Source organism: Manis javanica, chromosome 2, assembly GCF_040802235.1.
Source record: "Manis javanica isolate MJ-LG chromosome 2, MJ_LKY, whole genome shotgun sequence".
NCBI classification, from domain to species: Eukaryota; Metazoa; Chordata; class Mammalia; order Pholidota; family Manidae; genus Manis; species Manis javanica.
Window position 1 is genome coordinate 123,570,696 of NC_133157.1, and position 8,391 is coordinate 123,579,086.

Sequence of the window (8,391 nt, forward strand, 5' to 3'; positions counted from 1 at the left end):
AGTCTTCTTGTCTAGCTGAAAGGATCTTTGAGATACTCCTTAAATCTTTCTGATGCCTTAACAGAGACCTTCACCCTGAGGCCATATTTTATTATCAGCATACTGGATTTTGTCTTCAAACTGAGGTTATTTGTTACTTTGAGAAATTTTTTCTTAAAGAAACTAGGGATGAAAACAATTTTACTATGAAATCCGTAAGTTCTAGTTCCTCTTTAATTCTTCTAAATTCTTCTTGAAATACGGACACCTTCTTCTTGAGCTCAAATTGTTCCTTCTGTACTTTACCATAGACAGCTAAAAGAAGCTAGATGGCACTTTCAACTTTTGCCCAGAAATCTCCTTAGTCAGATCCACAGTTTCATTATTTCCGTTTTATTTCCTGCATTTCCACAGGCAAAGGGTTTTGCTAGTTGATCAGCCAACTCAGGTTCTCTTTTCTTCAGTTTCAATAGGAATGTCCTCACTGCCCTTCCAGCCTCCACTAACAGTCCCTGTCATTACTCCAAATTTCTCCATTCCTTCTACCAGGCTCAGAGTCAATGCCACATGTTATGACACAACCCCTCTTTTAGGTAATCATTTCTGTTTTAGTTATTTGTTGCTGCATAACAAACCATCTCAAAATTTAATGGCTTAACACAGTTCTATGTGTTGACTAGGAGTTACTATGTTGGCTTGGAGTTGGGATGTCTAGAAGATCTGGAATGGTCTCATATACATGACTGGAAATTGCTACTGATTACTTGCCACGAGCTCAGTTGGAGTTGGCTAGAGGGCCTCAGTTCTCCTCTATGTGGGCTTCTCCACATGGTTGTCAATGTTTTATCAAAGCATGGTGGATGGGTTCTAAGCAAAAGTATTCCAAGAAGACAAGGCTCAGTGTGCAAGGACTTACCAGTCCTTTACTTTGTCACTCTTGCTAATGTTGCATTGGCCAAAGTTGCTCACATAGCAAAGCTAAAAATCTATGTGTTAGGGGCCCATAGGGGTACAAATCAAAAGAATCGTGGTCTTTGAGGGACACCAAAATAACAGTCTGTTACATCCTTCAAATCAACATGACTTATCTTTGGTTTAGGAAATGATTTAGTGCATAATTGTCATTATCAAATCATTTTGCTAATTATAAGACAAATTCATTCTTATGAATTTTTATTTTATTTTTCAAAAGCCATACTTATCAAATCTGTTTTACATTGTCTGCTTTGACTTTTTGGTCCCCACTTTAAGTGGATTCTATGTGAGTAGCTTTTTTCCTAGAATTATCCTCAGATATAAAGAGGTCCTGTATTTGTTTCACATTTAGTTTCTGAGGCTTGAGTCTCACTCTCAGGCTAAGAATTCTTTGCAGAGGGGGAGTGAGTAACAAATCAGAATTTGGGCATTGCTGGTCCCTGGAAATAACACCATCTTAATAGCACCAAACCTCACCCCTCATCTTGACATATCTTCTCTTTACTCATAAAGAAGAATGGTCACTCTCTCACCAGCTTCTGATGAGGCACTGATAACTAGCTGTGGCTTGAAATTATACACAATAGTTCTTTCCTCATCAAGCCTTAATAACCTACAGCTTTTACAAACTGCTTCCATATGAGTTCTTTGTAAATTATTTCTGAAAAGCCTATAGTCTTTACAGAGAACACTTTTAACTAAGGAGTACTTTTTAAAAAGAGGCTTAATTTTGTTCTATGCTACATGTTTAAGTTTTAAATGAAATTTTAAAATACTGCACTTAGCATCAAATACCTGCAATGTGTCTTTTTTACATAATAGAAAAAACCTGAAGTGTCTGAATTCACTGAAGCTTAGGAAACACTCTATATTCTTACTTAATCCTTGATGAAACTATAGGTAGTTTTTTAAGAAGGGATTTAAAACCCAGCCAAGAAGCATAGATGTTGACCATTTTGTCTTTCTCTCCAGAGATTCTCAGTTTAATCATATAATAGTTAAGGTAACATAAGCTTTCTTTTATTTTTAACCCCAGTATGAATCTGAGAGGTAGCATAACTGAAACTCTCTAATCAAAATGTTTCCACAGAGCCCATGATTTCAACAGTGCTGTGTAGGGCCTCCCTGAAGGTGTTGTTGCCTATATTTTCATTTCCTCCTCTTGAACACATCACTCATATTCTGAAGCCTGAACTTTCTGTTCCTTTCACCTACCTTCCTAAGCAATTAACAAAGCAGGCACCCCTTGGAGTTTGTCATTTTGCCTTTAGTTTCCATAGCAATCACAGTCATTTGTAAAAGACCTATAAATGCTGCTTCAATATTAGCTCTGCTTTTGTCAAACTTGAAAACAAAACTGCCAGTGAGCTTGTCTAGCAACAGGCGGGAAGACAGGTCATTGAAGATGAGCTTGTGAGAAGGATCACTGTCTGTGTTTGTGGGTGAATCTCAATAGCAGTTCCTCAAATGTCCAGCTAACAGACATTTCCCAGAACCCAAAGCATACCTCAGGAGGTAGTCCACTCTACAGGGAGCTCTTTCAATAAACGTGCACGGCCTTCTTATAAATAATCCAGTGAGAAAGAGATTCTATGGTTTCCTTCAGAAATGCTTCCAATTTCTCAGATTCCTAAGGAATTTCTTCACATCCCATAATAATATGAAGTCTTCCCCTTTGTCCTCTTTCTCTCTGACTTCCTACTGCACAGACACTAATCGTTAATTTATTCCCAGCTGCTATTCACTGAACAGCCACCACATACCCATAGTATATATTAATACTCTACTGGGTACTTTATAATTTAATCACTACAGTCTTACAAAGTAAATGTTACTAGCCCCATTTTATTGATAATAAGTTGAAGCAATAGTTCAGAGAGTTATATTAACTTGCCCAAGTTCTCATGGTCATACAGCTTATAAATGCTACAGTCAGCATTTAAACTTCATATTCTATCTTCTCAACTAGTGATGGAAGTCAGGGTCAACATTCCTCTTAGGGACATTTCATTTTTCTGTAGTAGAATGTTTAACACATGTTTTATCAGGACCCCTTGGTTTACAACAGTTGGGTTGATGCAATATACAGTGTCACTACATCACTAAGTCAGTGGAATATCTCAGAACAGGATTGAGAACACATGTAGCCCAGACCACCCAGAAAGTTGAATGACCTTATTGGGATTTCAAGTTTATTTTTTTCTAATCTAAGTACTCAATTTTCAGTTTATAGAGCACCCACAGATGATAGAACAGAACCAAAACTCTAGGGATCTAAGTGGATTGTTCTATTTCACACACACAACAAATGGGTATTGGAGTGAATTTGTAGACTACTGCTAGTCCCTGGCCCCATCCACTAAATAACTGGTTTGGGCTGGAATCCTAGGGGAATGAATTGATGGCATACACATACACACGTATAGGAAATAGGACAATAAAATACAAAGGGCACTGTCTCTCTTTGTAATAGTCAAGTCCACCAAATCCAAGATTCTGCCTCTTTATAAATAAGGTATTGTTCTAGACATTGCTCAACTATAATGGCACAAGGACCAGAAGCACAGCATCTCAGTCCCTGTCACACCACAGCGTCCTACAGAATGGCAGTGCAACCCTTGTGCACTGTTGGCAGGAATGTAAACTGGTACAGCCACTGTGGAAAACAATATAGAAGTCCCACAAAATAATAGAAATTGAAGTATTGTATGATCCAGCAATTCTACATCTGGATATATATCCAAAAGAAATGAAATCACTATCTCAGAGGAGTATCTGCATCCCATGTTTATTATAGCATTATTTACAATGGCCAAGACATGGAAACTACCCAAGGGTCCGTCAGTGAATGCATATATAAAGAAAATGTGATATTGACATATATCTATATGCATATATATATATATATATACAATACAGGCACACACAAGCAATGGACAAGTACTAAGCCATAAACAGAAGGAAATTCTGCCATTTGTGACAACATGGTTGGACCTCGAGGGCATTATGCTAAGTGAAATAAATTAGAGAGATAAAGACAAATACTGTATGATCTCACTTACATGTGGAATCTAAAAAACAAAAAACAGATTTCCAGAAACAGAGAACAGATTGGTGGCTGTCAGTGGCATTGGGTTAGAAGGGTGGCCAAAATGGGTGAAGGTGATCAAAAGGTACAAATTTCCAGCTCTAAATTAGTAAGTCCTGGGATGTAATGCACAGCATGATAACTATAGTCAGTGATACTGTAGGGTATTTTTTTCCAACATGTCTTTGTTTATCTCAGTGTTGTATTTGTAAATGAAAAGGGAAATCGCTGTAATTGGTATGAAAGAAAACAGGCAAATGATATGATCATAAAATGTAGAAAAGATGTGCACATGCTAAATAAAAAAATAAATACACCAAAATGCTCAAAATCATGAATCATAGGGAAATGCAATTCAAACCAAAAATATGGAACACTTCACAAATTTGCATGGGGGCCATGCTAATCTTCTTCTGTCGTTCCAATTTTAGTATATTTAGTATATGTGCTGCCAAAGCAAGCACTGTAGTGTATATTTTAAAGTTGCTGAGAAAGTAGATCTTAAAAGTTATTGCATGAAAAAATAATTTTTAACTATTGGTGGTGATGGATGTTAACTAAATGTATCACGGTAATCATTTTGCAATATATACATATATCAAATCATTATGTTGTACACCTAAGACTAATACAATGTTATTTGTTAATTATATGTGTGTGTGTGTATATCAATAAGATACATGTATTTCTTTTTAAAAAGGAATATCAAGGTCTTACTGTCAAAATTCATATAGAATTCATGGTTCCCTGACTTAAGGTGCCCAGGAATTGGTACCCCTTGGGAAGACATTTCAGCAAATGCACTTAAATAGAAACATATCAACAAACAAAACCTTTTTCCCCTGGGGAGAAAAGCAAAAAGGAGCATGCATGTCTTATACTACCAGGAAGCAGCAGTCCCCCAGTATGAATAAGAGAAAGGGGAATGTGGAAACATATTGCCTTGGGGAAGAAAGGTGTTATCATAAATCCTGCTTTATCTCTTCTAAAACTGTGGACATCACTGATATTTAACAGTATCTCCAAACAAAAAAAAGGTCATAAAATATATAGATTTAAAATTTTAGGTAAACCATCCTAAACATTGCAAATGGAAACTGCAGGTCCAAAGAGCTTAAACTGGAGAAGATCTAGAAAAGTATGCATTATCTAAACTAGACAGAAAGCAAAGGCCTTGCATAGGTTGAGTATCTTTGTCACATAACTAATTCCCATATTTTTATATGAAATATTTAATTTTTGTCCTTGTTAATTTTTTCTGATAAAAATTTCCAAATATACCCCAAAATAGAGTATAGCAAACCCCCAGGTACCAGTTACCCAGCTTCAGTAACCATCAACATTTTGCCACACTTGTTTCATTGATGGTCACTTTTTTGAAGCAAATTCAAGTTTTAAAGTCATTTTGTCACTAAAGACTCCATTAAGAATCTGAAAAAAAGAGAATATTCTATCATATAACTACGATGCCATTAAACAATTTGGGTATCACCAAAATTAATCATGTGATACCCAACTTCATAAAATTTCTCAAATATCTAAAACAATCTTTTTTTACCATTAGTTTATCTAAAACACTGTGTGAGGTAAGGATTTTAGAACACTAAAAGAGAGTTTTCTCCAGGGGAGGTCTCTAATAGATTCCAAAGCACAGCTGGCCCCAGAGTTGGGCTCCCACAGTTCACTTATTAGGAGGACCAACCTGGGGGTGTGTCGGAACTCAGGGGAAAAGAGCAAAAGTTGCCTGTTTAAGAAAAACAAACAGTATTTACGTTTCAGAAGAGGAAGCTTCTATCACAGACACATAAGTAGGACTTGCTGAGGCCAAGTAGAGGCTTAATGTCTTACTGGAAAGGCATGTAGCAAGAAGCAGCCTGGGGTGCTTGGATGCATTGACTTTTGTCTACCCAGCCCTGTTCCTTTCCATGTATTTACAGACACAGAGTTCAGACCTGCAGATTAGAAACAGTAATATGGATGATGTTTGTACAGGACCCTGCTCAGACAGCTCAGTATGCTTGGCAGGCAGCATCTTGCTCAGGACGCTACGGCTCCTGGGAGGCGGGGACGAGGAGCTGGCCAGGGGGCCTGTTCTATGTGCTCCACCCAACAGCATGGAAGGCTCCTTTGGCCACATCTTGCACACCCGCTTTAAGGTGGCTCCTTTAGTTCCCACTCAGTCTGGGCTACTTTGAGGGTCCAGCTTCCTTATCACAGTCCATGGGAGCCTGAACCAGAGCCCCTGAATGAAACTCTAAGATATACCTTTGACAAACTTTCCAGGAGGGCAGCTCAAATCCAAACATGCATGTGATACAGTTCACATGGACAAATGATGGCCAACTGTCAGCTTCATGCCAGGCTTGGTGCTCAGCACAGGGGTGTAAAGAGAATTATTCCGGACTTGCCCTCTGGGAGCTGCCAGCCTGGGCACAGCTGTGTTCGTCTATCCATCTCTGATCTTTTTTAAAAAAGTACTTCCAGAGTGGATTACAATTTAAATTATTATTCTGTAATTTGTATTCCTGTTGAATAGGATAGTACCTTACACTATGAATAGATAGTAAAATAACTTTGGGTAGTTATTTAGTTTTCTGGCTTGAACGGTAAAGCATTTCACAAATACTGGACTTGAACAGTAAATTAACTAGCATGTTAATTCCTACATTACAAATGAATAGTAGGAGTAGGGGGATTAAATTCCAAAGAGGTCAGAGTAAAATTCTGACTTCAACACTGATTTGCATTATGACTTCAGGCATGCCACTTCCCGTCCCTGGACTGCTATGTCCTCCCAGTGCACAGCGATATCAGATGAAAGTATCATGGCCCTCTCCTCAGTCCTTGGAAATATGGAAGAAGGATTTTTCAGTTGTCACAATAATGGTGGAAGATGCATTATTGATATGTAGGGACCAGGATGCTGTTTCTTCTGTGCAGGGGTTTCACAGAAAAAGATTTTCCTATCCCAAATGCTAATGTCACATTGGGTGGTTATTTACAAGGGTAAGTGACCTCTAACATCCTTCCCAGTATGACAGGCTATACATATCCATCTTGAACATTTCAGGCTCAAGGAGGTTAAGTTCTATGTTCAGACAGTCTGCCCCATGCTCAGGGGGCATGGTGAGGACATTTCAGGACTAGAAGCTGGCAGAGAATTGGCACGGGGGCTACCATTTGCGAGTTTTTCAGGGTTCCCAGATTTTGCTTAGGAAAGGCCCCACTGTTTTCCCCAGATTTGCTTTTCAGTTCCACACAAGAATTTCATATTTGTAACCCTATCAATTTGTGTTAACTTGTTCACCAACCCCAAAACTACTCTGACAAAAGCAAGCAGGTACCAGCTCTCAATGAAGCCTGAGTAACCAGCAAGTTACCTTGTCCTCAGAAGTAAACAGCTGGAACCACCCAGGGAGACCAGGGATGAGATCCAAGTCGCTGAACTCCTGGCCGTCTGCACATTTGAGCTTCCCAGTGGTCTCTGAGGCCTGTCTTGGGTTGTTTACAAAGCTGCAGTGCTTTCTTTAGGAAATGACTTCCTATGTATGCTAAGTGGCCTAAGATTATTTATTGTGCATCTTACCTACAGATTTATTCCTTCAAGACCTAGAGAATCAATCACTTTTGAAATCCCAATTAACTTTATAATATTCTTGAGGGCTCAGCCTCAGTGAAATACCTCACACTGAGGATTCCAAAAATCAAGCCCCCAAAACAGAGTAATTATTTTCCTAATATGTATGTCTAGCAACCTGAATGCACTAAAAAAAAAGTTACCCTCATAAATTTTCAAATATAGCACATTAAGCATAGTGAGATTTGACTTCTGGAGCCAGAAATACCTATTAATTTGGGTTCTTTGAGGTAAATTGAAACAGATTTAGTACTTCTCCTGGTTTCTTGAAGTCTCTGTCTTTAAATAAAAACTAAAGCTAGATGGTTGGTATTTTAACACCAACAAAGTCGTATTTCTGGTACAACTATATAGACTAAAGCAATAATCACGGCAAGTCTTGGCAAATTTTTGTGTGAATGTTTATACTCATCTGTCTAGGCTCTGCACCATAATATCTTGCTGTGCTAAGTATGCATATGAGCTGAACTCCCTCTTGACCTGTCTCTAAGTCTGTTCCAGGTGTCTGACAGAGAATCCTGATGGGCACCCCAGAGAGTGGCCATCAGGCAAGAAGACTGTGCTACCACCCACCACCATCTCCAGCTGGGCTCACTAAGGACACTGAAAAGTGGACCACCCCAGACTTAGGAGATCCCAGTTGCTTTGCTTTGACCTTAGGCTTCCCAAGGGCAGTGAGACATTGTGGATAAAGCATAGAGTCTGAAAACAG

General features: G+C 38.6%; 1 pseudogene; it reads right to left on the reverse strand.

The window, feature by feature from the left end:
- Nucleotides 1-4,404: 4,404 nt before the first annotated feature.
- Nucleotides 4,405-4,497, reverse strand: LOC140848113 (U6 spliceosomal RNA; annotated as a pseudogene).
- Between the last annotated feature and the right edge of the window lie 3,894 nt (nucleotides 4,498-8,391).